Source organism: Aegilops tauschii, chromosome 6 (assembly GCF_002575655.3).
Source record: "Aegilops tauschii subsp. strangulata cultivar AL8/78 chromosome 6, Aet v6.0, whole genome shotgun sequence".
Taxonomy (NCBI): domain Eukaryota; kingdom Viridiplantae; phylum Streptophyta; class Magnoliopsida; order Poales; family Poaceae; genus Aegilops; species Aegilops tauschii.
In genome coordinates, this window is record NC_053040.3 from 193247909 (window position 1) to 193248843 (window position 935).

Genomic DNA, 935 nt, shown 5'->3' on the forward strand with positions numbered 1-935 from the left:
GGTGATCGGAAATGACGACCATGGATTGAATTTTGGGGCGACTAGCTCTATCGCATAGACGTCCCTTAGTGCGCATTTGCGCTCCCTTTTGGGGATGTGTGTAACATATATCATGTTCACTGTTTTCACCTGAGGGGGAAACTTCTTCTGTCCCCCTGTGTTCGGTTGCCGGGGCTCCTCCTCGTCGTCCTCGCTTTCTGATCCCTTTTCCCTGTTCTCGGCGTTTAATTTGCCGGCCTGTTTAAAAACCCAACAATCTCTGTTGGTATGATTGGCTGGTTTGTCTGCGGTGCCATGTATCTGGCACGGGCGATCGAGTATGCGGTGTAGGCTGGATGGTCCCTGATTGTTTCTCTTGTATGGTTTCTTCCGCTGGCTGGATTTGGAGCCACTGAATCCGGCGTTGACTGTAGTGTCGTCGGTATTATCACCATTGCTTCGGCGTTTGTGTCTGTTACGTCGGAGCTTGCCGTTGTTGTTCTTAACCTTGGAGGGGCCTGCCTCGCTGGCTGTGTTTTTGCTGCGAGCCAACCAACTATCTTCACCCGCGCAAAAGCGGGTCATGAGTGCCGTGAGGGCTGCCATAGATTTTGGCTTTTCTTGGCCGAGGTGGCGGGCGAGCCATTCGTCGCGGATGCTGTGTTTAAAGGCTGCTAGGGCTTCGGCATCCGGACAGTCGACGATCTGGTTCTTTTTAGTTAGGAACCTAGTCCAGAACTTCCTGGCTGACTCCTCAGGCTGTTGAACTATGCGGCTTAAGTCATCAGCGTCTGGTGGCCGGACATATGTACCTTGGAAGTTGTCGAGGAAGGCCTCTTCCAAGTCCTCCCAGCCGCCAATAGAATTTTCAGGCAGGCTATTTAGCCAGTGTCGAGCTGGCCCTTTAAGCTTTAGTGGGAGGTATTGATAGCGTGGAGGTCATCTCCGCGGGCCAT